Raw genomic sequence first — 14,843 nt, 5'->3', positions numbered from 1 at the left:
AGGAAGAGTTCTACAATGTCTCCATTGTAGTGGGAAGAGTATTAATCCCAGTTTACAAACTGTAATGAAGGCAAGGTTAAGTAGATTTTTAATGCCAGCATCATAAACCAAACAAGTTTGCTCTGAGTTAAATGAGAAATACACCTCTATTTTTCTTACTATTAACCTTCAGCATTTCATCAGAAACAGGTATTCTTCAGATTGTTTTTTACCATGGTAAATACAGTATTCACCTCTCCAAATACATTTTGACAAATATTACCCTGTTTTCATGTACTGGTATGAGTTAGTTAACTTCAAATATCATCACCTGCTACCGTGTTGAGCATGGCCCTTTACAATTTCCTGTGACAGAAAACTTTGTGAAAGGGTGAGCATTCACAAATCTTGAAAAGATGGCAATTGTCCTCCAAAAAGTTTGAAAGTTTGTAGACATATGAACTCAAGAGACTAAACAATAGTGTCCCTATTCTACAAGTTTCAATCAGCTTTTGCTGGGTAAACTTTGTTTCAGGTATCTCCAGAGTAAAGAATAGATGAACAAAGTGTAGAAATAATTTCTTCTAAAAGGAAGGGAAGACAAATAATTTAAGCATTAATCCTGGAGTGGAGATATAGGTTCAGTTTCTTCTTTTATACGTGGACTTATTTGGGATCCTTGACAAGTTTTTTTTATTCTCCTTAGCTACATCTGTACTGTGCTTCCAACGGTGCATCCCACTACCCACATCCTTTGTGTCCTTCAGAAACATTCTACCTCTGTGTACACTGATCCTCACAGTGCAGCAGCTTAGGCACTCAAAGGAGCTGTGGTGCATTGCAGGCAGGTGTCAGTCAGGCTGCCTGACCCCGACCAGCAGGCAGACACCGTGAAGCACAGTGGAGGTAAAGTGCAGAAGCTGTATCTATCTATTCCTCACTCTCACATTGTTGCTCCACAGGGCTGTGATTGTGAACCGCTCTGGGGCTATTAAGCTACCCTGGCTTGTTGTTATTGTGTTGCTCACCAAATCACAGTTTTTGATGGTTTCACATGACCATGAAATGACTGAGGTTGGATGGGACATCTGGGAGTTCTCTTGTACACGTAGAGCCAGGACCATATCCAGGCACCTTTTGAGTAGCTCCTAGAAGACAGATTCCACACCCTCTCCAGGCAGCCTATGCCAGTGCTCACACTAAAAAAAAGCCTTTCCTGATGCTCAGAGGCATCCCCCTGTGTTTCAGCTTGTGCCTGTTGCCTCTGTCTCGAACTGTCACCCTAGTAACGTTGTGGGAGTATTAGTTGTCTTGCTAGCATCATGTTTTACATCTTAAAGGGAAAGAGAATTAAAAGAATACACATCTAGATTTATTTTTGTCAGGTCTCAAGTAATTTTCTTAGAATAAGGACAGGAAAGAAAGATCACAATTTACTATCCTAACACCATGCTGACAAAATATCCTAAACATACCAATTAATTTTCTAATTAAGTCAGATCGGGTTCATGTGTTCAAACATATATTCTTTACTTCTGTCATTAAAAGCTAAGTGTTCCATTTTTAATACTATCATCTATTTGTCAAGACTCTAGGAGTAAGCAGAATTTGTGAATGTGCTCTGCTTCCTACACTGCAGTTTCAATATTTATTCTGAAATATTAGTTATTCTAAACATAATATCCTGAGCTGTTTTTCCAGTATTTCTGTGGACAATCTTTCTGCCTTGGTCTTAGAAATAAGGATATGGTTGTCATTTCAAGGTGATGAGCTGATTTCTGCTGAAGGTAATTTCTTCAGCACCTCAAGTTTTTATTAGGGAGGGAAACAATCTGTCTTCTGATATAATGGATTTTAAACACATTTGAAACATTTTTTTTTTATGTTCTCTCTAGAAAATACAAACCATATCCTCGTGATATATGAACAAGAAGCAGAAGAGTGGGCTCTGCATTTAAAATCTCTTTTTGGACTCATAGTGAACAAAGAAGGAATCTTACTCTACAGTCTAGAGAATTCATTTTTCAAGAACCAGGAGCTACTCTGTTTACTGTCTTATAAATGTAAACTCCTGATACTCTCATGTGGACTTCTTAACTCCCTGAATCAAAAGAGAAGTTATTTTCTGGAACAAGTTCTAAAACCTCTGGATAATGTGGTGATTCTGCTTTGTGAAGTGGAGAATTCAGAGATTCTTTATGAGATACTGACCTTAGCTGGAGGCAGCAAAGATATTTCTACTGATCAGAAACCTGAGGAATATCTCTCTGTTGTTAAAAGAGTTATTCAGCCAGGTAATATACTACTGCTTGTTTGTAATCCTCAGGTCTCTTACCTCCTCTCAGCTCTCGTTATTTAGCCAAGATTTTGTCTACCAAGCAGAATATTATGCTTGTCTCTTTGTTACATGCAAGATACCATTTTATTGAAATAGGAGCTTTTGCTTGAGAAAGACATCCTGAAGTTTAGGATTTTTACTCAGAGCTTAACCTAGTTTTGGATGCACAATCAAGAATATTCTTTTGAACACTGGAGTAGAGAGACCCCAGCTGAATGAATGACCTAGCTGGATGTCCCTGCTGCATGTGCTTAAGCAGGTAAGCTTAAGTATTCTATAGGGCTTTAAAACCTACCCAGAATATGTCTACACACAGTCTACCTAGGTGAGATCAGTGTTTTCAAAAGAACATTTTGGACTCCTCCTCCCCCGCCATCTTCTCTTCAGTACTGAATAACCTTTTCCTCAGTACATATCTCAGACTTGACGATTTGGGCTCATTACAGTGGTCTGTTTTTGTTTCAGAAGGTAATGTTTGCAATTTGTCTGTGTCCAATATGTACCTTCAGATTGAAGCTTCTTGGCAGTTTTTTAATGGGATGAAAACAGTGGGTCTATACTCTGTGTATATATATAGGAAGTAACTGCTTAGATACTATCAGTTGACACATGCACAGGAAATTGCAAACCTTTCTGCAACAATAAACAGTTTCCTAGAAGGCACAGGAAAGTTCTTTGCTTAGGTCAATGCATTCACAAGAATACTTATTACCTGTGCCCTTGGGACTTATGTGTAATGCCAGATGTTTAGTAGGTGTTTAAATGATCTTTGCTTTGACAGTGATCAATATCAGCAATTTTAGAGATTAGAAGAAGCTGAATTAGTGAATAGTTGTTAAAGGCCTCAGTCTCAGTGTGTACATCTTTACTGGGGATGCATAGACTGTGGCTGGGATCAGACAAGTTCAGTGGACTGAGCTAGATCCAGCACTGGGAGTAGTGATGATGCCTGGTGCTTCAGGGCTAAGCCCTCCTCCACACTCATAGCTTAGAACTGCTCTGGCCCTGGTTTTTTGTGTACTGGTGTGCCCTGGCTATCAGCCAGGCAAGCTTAGATCAGTGCTTGATAGGAGACCTCTGCTCTGCTCTCTGTTGCACAGTGAAAGTGTTCCAACTAAGAGATTTGTTTTCACCTGAGTGTTGATTTAAGCTCTGAGGAATGAAGATGTACATGGTTTATCATTATTTACCTTTGCTTAAAGATAATGGTGTCTGTATATATGATACTCTTTTGTAGAATCCTGTTAAGCTCTTAGCCTTTGTGATACCTGTGACAGGGATTTTGACAGATTGCACATCTGGGAAAGAAGATTTTTCCCTTGTATTTAAAATTATTTGCTAAGAGGTTGTTGAGTATATACAAGGATTATTTTTCCCTTGGAGTGTAGAAAATTATATTCTTAACCCTTTTAGAGACAGTGATGAAAACACATTTTGTTGCCGGAGATCAGCCAAAGTCAAGACAGCACTCAACATGAGTTAAAAATCTTGCTCGTTTATTCAGCTATTGGGCATACATTTATACTGTGCTAAGCATTTCATGCACCTAACTCTGAACATCATTGGTTAAACCATAGTGTTCATGTGTCCTTGCAGTATATATAATTGGCTTAGAAGCTCTGTCCACATGGCTGGATGCTGTGAGCCTTCTCCAACTTATGGTCAGCTCATCCTGTCTAGCATCCTGTTATAGCTATTGCTCCAAAACTGTATTTCATCCTTATCACACCTAAAGAACAGTTCAAGGACGTTTCAGCTTCTACTCATCCTTTCGGCTAAAAGCAGGATTGTGCACATGTCCCTGCTTTTCCAGCCATGCATCCACAACTTTTGTGTATATTCTTTGTGGTTTTCAGTTCCTTTTTTCCCCCTCTGAACTGTTCATTACTCTTAACTTATTCTTCCAAGCATTTGTAGCTTCTTGTCTCCTCAGTATTGACAAGAGCTGTCACTCTACCAGTCTAAAAACTTAATAATGTGCTTTAATTATAATGGCCCCACCACATGCTTTCCACTGCAACTAAATTGTTAATCCCTTAGGACAGTGGGCCATCGAGACCCTAGGACTAATGGATGCCAGGGCTCAGGAGTGGCTTGCAGGCAGTTAGAACAGCTGAAGATGGATGCTAAATCAGATTGTTATATCACAGCTTAACACGCTCCTGGAGAATGTTAACAATGGCATAGCATAGGTGCTAGAAGTCACCACCCTTCCATTACAGACTTCCCCATACTCAGGAAAGTTCATAGGCAAGGTAAATTCTTAGCAGTCTCTTCTCTCCCAGGTGCTATTCTCCTTACACTATCCCTACAACTTGTGATATAAAAAGTGCAAAATAAGTCTCATTTTATGCCAGATGGTGCTGGTTTCATCTTCTTGGAGCAGACAGAGCTTTATCTGTTAAAACTTCCTTCTGGCTCTGAAGTAGTATATATGCCACACATTCTAGGCAAACACCTGAACTAATTAAAATGTTGAGTAAAACTGAATAAAATAGAAGATGCAGGAAGTCTTGTACTCAGCAGAGAGCTTGTTTGTCTGTAATGTGGTTCAAACACAAAATCTGAATGGTTTGTCATGCCTGTTTGAACATGTTCTTGGAGGAGCAAAGGGAGAACTATGACATGGAGAGTGACCTTTCAAACATATATTTCCAGGATGCTAACAGACTTTATTATATTCATCTTCTGCATGAAGATGAACACAAATATTTTTATTGTTGTCAAATATTCCTTTTGCAGGAGATGTTTGTAAAATATTTCACAGTTTGAAAATGCCACATTCAGATTCCAAGTGGGTTTGAATGTCTTAGATCCTGTGCCTATTGCCATAAAAAAGATAACTCCCAGAGAAAGAGAACACTCAGAAGTTTTATTATTATATGTTAACATCTAAGATGGCCCAGTGAGACTCTAGAATTCTAACTTTACCAGCTTTTCCCAATATTGTTGAAATTAGAATCAGGAGGTATATTTTGCTTGCATCTGTCTTTTCCTTCTTCTGTGTCTTTCTACTATTTGTCCTTGGTCTGCTGAACTGTGTACCCTTTTATAGATAAAACTGATATATTTTCAATGTATTAATTCAGTATCCTGGGGTACTAAACATAGCTGGGGTTTTTCTGTTTAATCCTGAAAGACTTCAAATTCAGGCAAGCATGTATTTATGTAAAGGATTTGTAGATAGATATTTGCATCTGTAGGTAGTCAACCTAGATCCTTAAATGTCTGCATTTTCTCCTGTAGTTGTCCTCAGTATTAATGGTGCAGAAAGAGAACAGGTCTTATCTAATAGAAATAATTTTTTGTGACACTGTTTCTAAAGTGTGCTGACACTTTTAATAGACTTTGGGTGGGACTTTTTGGTACAGCTCAGGAGTCATAAGTATCCATTAGTCTGCCTGCAGTTTTATTAGGCTTCATTTTTTAAAGCTCATCAAAAGCAACTCTTGTCACTTCCACTTCCAGCCTTTTCCCCAAGTAGTGATATCCCTTTTTTTCTTTTAATGCCAAAATATGAAGGGAATTTACTCTACAAAATTTGATAGTTGAGAACAGCTCACCAAACCTACATGTATGCATTCATTATCTGCTATTGTAATAAAAAATGAGAGGTACATAATTAAGATAACCTAACTAGAAAATGGTACCCGGTACCCTTTGACAGCCCAGGAAACATTCTCAGAAGAAATTTGTAAAGTTTACCTGAGACAGCAATATGCAATTAATTTTTGATTGTTGACCTGAAAGGTATTCCATGTATCTGCACACAATTTTAATGACCAAGAAGAGTAATGTTAAGAAAACTACTTTTACAACTAGTAGTAGGGTATAGATATGGACAAATGAGATACTAGCATAGGGTGTTTTTCTCTAATAAGTAAATGTGGGAAAAGCAGGCTGGGAGTTGTTGCCATGAATTTCCCTAGTTTGCTGAGCGTTCATATTAAAGTAGAAGTGTGCAGCTTCTCACGCTCGTAAATGTAAACACAAGATCATGTTTTGTAAATATTGGCATTGTTATGAATTCCTTCTCCAAGAGAAGGGGATGTTGAATGACAGCCTCCTTGACCAATGTGGTTGAGAGGTGGGAATACCACTCTCCAATCCATGGTCACCTTGCTACAGGTATATAATAGGAATAATAAACAAGGGGCTTTCTCTCTCTCCTGCCCTGCTGCTCTGTTTGAACCCAGACCTCTGTCTCCTGAGTATCCTTATCTAGCTAGGCTCGCGGTGATAGGGAGTTAAAACAGGGCCTAACTCATGCAGATCTTCAGACCACTTCAAATTCTGAGGAGCTAATTTCCATTGTGCAGACCACAGAAAAGAGAAAGAAATAGTTATATTTTTACCACAACTTTTATGGTATGCATTTCCTGTTTCATTTCTTGTACAGTGGTATCAATTTTATTGTAATTTGGTATAACATTGAATACTGAAGTAATGTTTCACATTTTGACTCCACTGCTTTGCTTGTTCTCCTGTAAAATCCTCTTCACATTGGTACTCAACTACAAGTAATGAATTGTGGGGCTGACATTGGTCTGAATTTAGGCTTCAGGCTCTGCCAGTGTCTGTGTGAAAGGCAAGCAAGCAACTTTCTCATGTTAGCCTGAGAAATCTTAAGGAGGAATTCAAACAAAACTTGGGAAGTGAGAAACCATCCGCGGGTGGTGTTTTTTCCAACATGTCTACTGGCAAAAGAAATGTTTACAAAAGGGTGTAGATGCTGAATAACCAATCATGTTCTTTGTACCGAACTACTCTATAAAAGTAGAATTTAGAAGAATAAAGTTTGCTCTCATCTTTACCATCATGGAGAGTCATGTTGTTATTTCTGTGCTGTCCGAAAATCATAAGAACATCTGGTGACCTGACGTTTCAAAGAAGCTCAGCACATCTGAGACTGATTCATGTAGCAAAGCTTGAAAACTTACTACATGAGGTAAGAGAAATATCTCCACGTTTTTCTAAAGAAGGCTGGTCCTGCTGACCATGGAAAAAGATCAATCCTGCCAAAAAACAGCAGGTCAGACGGCACCTGGCAAAGCTGGACTTTGATTTCCACAACAGACAGCCAGGCAGAGGTTCCAGAAAAACCTGGGGAACCAGCCTTTCCTGAGAGAGGACAGCTTGTGCCTTTCCTGACAAAAGCAGCTGGTATCCTTCGCTGCTGACAGCTTCTTTTGCTCCCCCGACCTCTTCTGCTTCTATCTGGGCAAGATCAAAGTGAGTGTCTGCACCGCCACCTCTCCTGGCCAGCACAGACGGCACTTCCTTGGCTTTTTCATTCTCCTTTCTTCTTATCACGGATGGCTGTGCAGTGGTTCCTGCTTTATGAGCCACTGCGACTGATCTGTACTGTGACTTTAAAAGATGCCAGCCCGTCCCAGATACAGCTGGTCGGATTCCTGGACCCTGAGTGTGACACAACAATCCTTTCTTCATCTGCATGGCCCAGCATCTGGCCTGTGGTGGGGACCAGGATCGAAACTTTTAATCCCCTCTGTATCCTTGTGTGAGTTTAGGGCGAAAAGTTCATCTTAGGAGTGTTTTATCTTTTTAACTTTACCTGTGCTTGTTTTTATGATTGCCTGTGTGAGTGTAGAGCTTGTCTTTCTTTGTCTTCTGTGTTTTAACTTTGTTTTTTCCCCTTTGCGGGGGTAGGGGGTGTGGTGAGACAGAGGCCATGGCAGCAGCGATTCGATCTTTCTGCCTTCTTTCTCTCTGTCTCTTGCCATACTCAGCCCCATCTTTCTCCCTGTGGTGGTGGGACGGGATCGGACCCCTCCCCCCCATTTTCTGTTTTCCCTGCGTGCAGTTCTCTCCCCACCCCCGTGGTTTCGCTGGCACAGTGGGAGAGGGGAGACCCCTCCAGCACGGCAGTGGCTGTGATCTCTCTCGCTTTTTCCGTACTTGGTTTTCCCCCCCTCCCCACACCATGGGGGCGCGCGGGTCCCTTCCTTTCCCTGCGCGGTGCCACTGAGACGTGCAGCTTGGGGCGGCTTTGCCGCTTCATTCCCCCCCTTCCCCCCAGGGCGGTGAAGGGGGGCTGCCGGCTCTCTGCTCGAAAGAGGCAGCAGCGGGCCAGCGGCAGGGGCGGGCCGAGCCTGCCCAGTTGCTCCTTCTCCGTTTCCCCTGCCATGTGCAGTGGTGATGAGAACAGGGGCAGCGGCCCCTGCCCCACAAGCACACACTTCGTGACAGCTGCCACTGTTTTCATTTCCTTCCCACGTGAATTTGCGCAGGAAGCCGTCATAGGAACAGCCGGGGCCATCTCCTCCCTCCTTTTCCCCCTTCCCCCCGCCGTGAGCGGCGGGGTTCGCTTCCCCCCTCCTTCCCTGCACGCCGAGCGGCATTGCGAATAGGGCATGAGGCAGCGTTTGCCGCTTCTAGACAGCTTATTATGCTGTGGGAGGTGCTTTGCTTGAAATTTAAGGTATAGGGTTTTTTTACAGAGAAATGGGGGCCATGTCTGTTTGGATTTCCCTGTCCTCCATGGAGCTGCAGCCATGCAGGGGGGCCATGGGGCCCCTGAAGCCCCCAAAGCCCTACTCAGGGCAGGGCCAAATAGCTCCGCCACCTTTGAGCCAAGTGGAAGCTTTTCCTTTTAGAGGGACAGTTGATTTTTTTGGGGGGTTTTTCCCTCCCACCCTCCCTCAAAAATTTTTTTCTCAAGGCGTCTCCAGTGAATAGAATTGAAGCTTTAAATGCCTGTTCATAATAGAAGGAAAATGAAAAGAAAAACAAAAAACAAATGAGCAGCCTTTGTTGCCTTTTGCAGATAACACAAGTATTATTAACAATTCTATATTATAACTATCAGTTATGAGTTGTAAGTGTTATCTCAGTTTTTAAGATATTTGTTGATGATATATTGATTATATAATGGGAATTCACTGATATGATAGTTATTATCACAGTTCTATAGCCGACTGCTGCTGCTGCTGCTGCTTCTTCTTCTCAGGTACTTTGCTATTTGTCTATAATTGCCTGTAAGAGACACGTGTCACCCAAGAATTTTTCCTTGTTTTCTAGCTGTCTATGCTAGTTTTGCATTCATGATTTTCTAAATATTTTCAGATTTCCAGACAAGGTTATCCGAGTTTGTAAGAATGCCTCCTCTGTCCTGACGGTTTGGGATGCAGTTCCAATCCTGGTCGCAGACCATCTCAAGAGCCTGCTGAGCTCAGAGCATCTCTACCCTGACAAATTTAGGAGGTGTCAATTATTATTATAGTTTTTATCATAACATTTTTAAGAATATTGGCTTAAAATTGGTGTAAGGGATTCCTCTGCAAGTAGAGCTGGGCACTGGCCATGCCTTGGCTCTCTCTGGATGGGAATTGCCTGTTTGCCCAGATGTTTCAGCAAGAAATTACATATGAGTTATTTGACTCAGCAATTTGACCTTTAAATATAATAGCTGAATTGATCTTTGCGGTCAACCTGGAATTCCTGCCTGGGAAGGATGAACAGGTTATCACTGGAAAAGAAGCACTTCAGCTTTTGCAGTTCCTGGGCTGATGAAAATAATTATCAAAAAGATAACTTGCAACAATGTAACATTTATGTTATGAACCTGAAGAAAAAATAATTCTGAAACCTGGATGTTGAATTTAGACAATGGAGTCTGACAAGTTGTCAGTTTAGGGCAGTGGAGCCTGACAAGTTTGTTAACTTAAGGAAAGGATGTGCCTGTGTTTTATCATTAGCAGGTTCAGCAGTTGTGTTACCCATCACCTTTGAGGACTGAAAAGGGACACTGTATAGCCTTTCTGGCTATCACATAGACTGCAAAGATGACCATGTGATTGGAAGTTATGGAGACAACAAAAGTCTTGTGTCAGCAGCATGATCCTGTTTTCATCGATCTTCATGTCACTCCCTGCTTCAGACTTCAAGAAGACATCCAGTGATACCAAGGATCAACATCTTGGCTCAATGGACCCTTTCCTTTTAATTTGTTTTAATTTTGTAGTAGATGTTGTTTCATTTAATTTTCCTACATAGATGAAGTTGTATTTTAGGTAATATTTCATGTGCCTTCAGTGTATGTTTTGTAGTTATTAAGGGCTGTTGTTTCACTTTGTGGTTTTTGTCTTTGTGGTGATTGGGATCATGTAGATTTTTTTTTGAGTCAGTTATCTTTTTATTGATATTTTATTAATTTTATCATTCTTATTATTCCTTTTTTTTCTAGGTCACATTCTACAGGTATCATGGGCCAAGTGAGTGAACGATGGTCCAATCCTGCATATCCTGCAATGGGTCTCTGCCCCTTCAAAGATCACATGCATTTTTGCATTAAAAAAAAAAAAAAAAAAAAAAAAAAAAAGCCCAACACAGGTTTTCCAAATAATTGGAAAAATAAACCAGTTTGTTGTTGCAGGTGTGATGCAAGGACCACAGTCCTTTGCTAAAAGGCAGGAAAAGCCCTTGTTATCTGAAAGGATGACTTCTAGAGTGATGGATCTTGGTGAATTAGACTGCCATTTTTGAGCAGACTAATGATGTTTTATTTTTTCTGTATTAGAATTAGTAAGTAGCTAGGCTTGACACTGGTGCATGGACATGGTTGTGAAGGGTCAACACTGAATTCCAGAGAACTTCCCTGACCATTTAAGTTGGTGCCCAATGGAAGTTCTATTTAGTGATTGTTTGATTACTAATGAGACTTCTGGTGTCATGTTTGTCTTTTTTTCTCTTGCAAGGGCCCTGCAGGAGAGGACACAGACACAGACTCCGCCCTCAGCAAAAACTAAAAGGGGGAGATGTGGGCCTGACATTGGTCTGAATTTAGGCTTCAGGCTCTGCCAGTGTCTGTGTGAAAGGCAAGTGAGCAACTTTCTCATGTTAGCCTGAAAAAGCTAAAGGAGGAATTCAAACAAACCTTGGGAAGTGAGAAACTATCTGCAGGTGGTGTTTTTCCAACATGTTTACTGGAAAGAAATGTTTACAAAAGGGTGTAGATGCTGAATAACCAATCATGTTCTTTGTACCGAACTACTCTATAAAAGTAGAATTTAGAAGAATAAAGTTTGCTCTCATCTTTACCATCATGGAGAGTCATGTTGTTATTTCTGTGCTATCCGAAAATCATAACAATGAATGCCAATGGATTTCCTTAGTCTGTAAGCAAGACTTGTGCTGATGAGCTAAACCCCTGATTTAAGTGGGAACTTTACCATTGGCTCCAGTGGGCAAGTGCTTCACCTAAATTTTGACACTGACTTGGAGTCTATGAGAAAATTAAGCTAAAGTGCTAAAAACCCCCAAAGTTGAAGAAGAAAGAAAATGACTAGAATTTTTGGTCTTATTTGTTTCTGACTACTAAATACTGTGTGTGTGTGTGTGTGTGAGAGAGAGACCTAAGTCTGTTGTGAAGATTTCTCCCTAGAACATGCAAGACTGAGTAAATAGATGAAAGTAGCTGGGTGGTTCTGGCCTCGTTAACTGCCAGGAGAGGTTTCAATAAATGAGATGACATGGTTGTGCCTCTGTTTACTCCTTTCCCAATGTATTTACATTCAGACAGTGCATACCACTGTTGGTGTTTTAAGGTAGTGATGTCATCTTACTGCAGAGCACCTCAAGTGCCAGTTATTTTTTTTTATTAAAACGAAAACAATCTGTGTGACTCTATCATAAGCACAAGAGCAGAAGCGACATTTTGTTAGTTGGTGTGTGCTGCAGTGTAGCTCTCATTTCCATTTTGCCCTGCCAATGAGTCTTTGAACTGCTCTGCAGGGACTGCTAAAATTATGAGACTATTACATCTTCCTGAGATGCTGTGCTTCACCATTGCACACAGAAGGGATTTCAGCACAGTGATGGGGGTTGGTAATGACCAACAACAGAACGCTGGTTTGTGTCACTAGCTTCTTTCATCTGACATGAGATCCTGGCTATTTCAAAGCAGAAGAGAAACTGAAGTGATTGTCTGGAGGTGGCAACCCCAGATAAGGTGTTGAGACTGTCATCCCGTCACTTAAACCATTTGACTTCTTTGCTGTTTCTTCTCTTTTTTTTTCTGCAAAATTCAGAGAAGACTTTACTTGTTAGGGTTTATTTGTGAGATTTGTTAGGTTTCTTAGCAGCTTATGTTCTAATCTATGTAGCTATTTGTGGTAACCTGTACCCTTAGATTCTGAAGTATGTGTCATGTATGTGATGTTTTTTCCTCTAATTTTTGACAGTAATTGGATGAAAAGTTATTACACCCAGAAAAGTGAGTGCACTGACATCTTAAAGTTTTTTAGCATGTTTTTTAGAATTTTTTTAGCATTTTTAGCAATTTTTATCAGCATTTTGGACAAACTCATCAAAAGTTTAGTTAATAACAAAAGTCAGATGACTAGAACATAAGCATTATTGCAACAGCATGTGATAACATACTGCAATTTTTTGTTTATTTAGTTTATAGGTTTTTTTTTAATTAATCTAATGGATTTACCATTTTTAGTCTGCTCTTTCAAGGTTTGAAATGGACATCATCCAAATCTATGTATTGTTTATGGCCCAGTCATCAGTCAGCATTTAATTGCAGTTGTGAGACTGTTTCTAAAGCTGACTAATAATTTAAGATTCCCTATCGTTATGAGCCTAGCCAGAAAGACACACTCAGAGCCGGAGTTCTGGGTTGATCAGAGCAGCAGGGCAGAAGATCCCTGCTTTGTTTATTCCTTCCTATTTTATACTTCTAGCAAGGTGACCATGGATTGGAGAGTGGGCATTCCCACCTCTTACCCACATTGGTCAAGGAGGCTGTCATTCAACCTCCCCTTCTCTTGGAGAAGGAATTCATAACAATGGCACTATTTACAAAACACGATCTTCTGTTTACATTAACGAGTGTGAGAAGCTGCACACTTCTACTGTAGTATGAACGCTCAGTAAACTAGGAAGATCTCATGGTGACAATTTCCAGCAAGTATTTTTGCAGGTAATGCTGTAAAATGTCTGTGTGAATCTGTAGTCTTATATGTCCTTCATGTAATGTATTATTGAGTCTGACTGAGTCTTGCACTGTGGTTACCAGTCACAATTACTGAAAAGTTATTATTGGAAGGCATTTAGAGAAGACCTCTGTAAATGTACCCCATGTACAGTTTTTTGCACACAACTGTTGTTATAGCAAAATTGCTATTTGTATTTTCACCATAATGTTACTTCTGTTAGATTAGTGCCATCTTCTTGGAAATGGGATAAAATACGGGTTGTTTTGCAGTCCAGACTAAAGAAATTGTCACTTATCCCTGAAAACATGAAGTGTAACACCTATTTAAGTTCACAATAAAAAAATAGAATCAAATTTTGCTCTTGGTAGGGTCTCTGTGTACTTACTTAAAAGGCTGAGTCCAGAACTTGGTCCTGAAAAGGTTAATACAGTATCTTACAGGGCACAGGCTGAGACAGTTGGGCCTTGAGAAGAGACAACTGAGAAGGGACCTCATCAATGTCTGTCAGTATCTGAAGGGAGAGTGTCAAGGAGATGGAGGCAGGCTCAGTGATGCCAAGCAATAGGACAAGAGGCAACGAGTAGAAACTGATGTTCCACCTAAATGTGAGGAAGAACTTCACTACACAGGTGACTGAACACTGGAACAGATTGCCAAAAAGGTTGTGGAGTTTCCCTCACTGGAGATGTTCAAGAGCTGTCTGGATGCAATCCTGTGCCATGTGCTCTAGGATGACCCTGCCTGAGCAGGGAGGTTTGGACCAGATGAGCTGCAATGGTCCCTTCCAACCAGATCCATTCAGTGATTCTGTGTTGGATGCTGTTTAACATCTTTTTTGGTGGCATTGAGTGCACCCTTAGCAAATTTGCTGCTGACACCAAGCTGTGTGGTGCAGTTGATGTGCTGGAGGGAAAGGATGCCATTTGGAGAGACCTTGACAGGCTCGAGCAGTGAGCCCACACAAACTTCATGAAGGCCAGCAAGGCCAAGTGCAAGGTCCTGCACATGTTGGGGCAATCCCAAGCACAAATACAGTCTGGGTGGAGAATGGATTGAATGCAGCCCTGAGGACGTAGACGTGTTGGTTGATGAGAAGATCAACATGTGCGCTTACAGCCCAGAAAGCCAACCTCATCCTGGGCTGCATCCAGAGCAGCATGGGCAGCAGGGCCAGGGAGGGGATTCTGCCCCTCTGCTTTGCTCTGGTGAGACTCCACCTGCAGTGCTGCATCAGCTCTGGAAGCTCCCAACATGTGAACAACATGGACCTGCTTGAGCAAGTCCAGAGGAGGCCATGAAGATGCTCAGAGTACTGAAGCACCTCTCCTGCAGACTGGCTGGGAGAGCTGGGGCTGTTCAGCCCAGAGCATAGAAAGTTCCAGGGATAGGACAAGGGGGAATGGCTTTGAACTGGAGGAGGGTAGGTTTAAGTTTGACGTAAGGAAGAAATTCCTTACAATGAAGATGGTGAGGCTCTGGAATGGATTGCTCAGAGAACCTCTGGCTGCCCCATCCCTGGAAGTGTTCAAGGTCAGGTTGGATAGGGTTGAGCAATCTGGTCT

General features: G+C 41.2%; 1 pseudogene; it reads left to right on the top strand.

The window, feature by feature from the left end:
* The first annotated feature begins 271 nt into the window (after positions 1 to 271).
* The window catches only part of LOC134565044 (B-cell scaffold protein with ankyrin repeats-like), a 198,661-nt pseudogene continuing 184,089 nt past the window's right edge, over positions 272 to 14,843 (top strand).

This window comes from Prinia subflava, assembly GCF_021018805.1.
Source record: "Prinia subflava isolate CZ2003 ecotype Zambia chromosome W unlocalized genomic scaffold, Cam_Psub_1.2 scaffold_32_NEW, whole genome shotgun sequence".
Lineage (NCBI taxonomy): Eukaryota > Metazoa > Chordata > Aves > Passeriformes > Cisticolidae > Prinia > Prinia subflava.
This window is presented reverse-complemented; position numbering and strand designations above follow the sequence as displayed.